The sequence below is a fragment of the Elephantulus edwardii genome, unplaced genomic scaffold (genome assembly GCF_000299155.1).
Source record: "Elephantulus edwardii isolate Elephantulus edwardi_28Jun2011 unplaced genomic scaffold, EleEdw1.0 scaffold00308, whole genome shotgun sequence".
In the NCBI taxonomy this organism is placed as follows: Eukaryota; Metazoa; Chordata; class Mammalia; order Macroscelidea; family Macroscelididae; genus Elephantulus; species Elephantulus edwardii.
Genome location: NW_006400058.1, coordinates 541,666 through 542,284, shown reverse-complemented (window position 1 = coordinate 542,284; position 619 = coordinate 541,666).

Sequence of the window (619 nt, the reverse complement as noted above, 5' to 3'; positions counted from 1 at the left end):
CCACCACAACCACCACTCCCACCTCCACCTCCACTACCTCCATCTCCACCACCACCACCACCACATCCACCACGACCACCATGACCACCACCACCACCACCACCACCACCACCATCACCAGTACCACCAGCACCACCACCGCCATCACCACGACCACCACCACCTCCACCATCACCACCACCACCTCCAACATCACCACCACACCACAGAAACACACAGCGTTTTGTTCTGTGAGTCGCTGGAGACACTAGTTAGTTACATAGAATCAAAACATCTCCTCTGCAGCAATGACTATCCAGCCACTAGCTTTTCATATAAAATAGACCTGCGGTTGACTGTATTTCAAAATCCTTTTGCAGCATTTCTGTTTCTCTCTGTTCATGAGGACGTGTGTGTGTGTGTGTCACTTGCTTTCTGGGATCTGCTTGTTGTCTACGTAATCTGCTGCATCTCTGTGGCTCTTCCTCGTCGCGGATGTCACCCATCACCCTCCCGGCCCTGGGTACCTGCGCCCCGCTCTCCCCCCTGAGAGGCGCGCGGTTCCTTTAAGACAGGCCCCGCCCCTCACAGCCCCGCCCCGCCCTCGGGGTCAGCCTGGGTGCGGGCTGTTCGGGCTCAG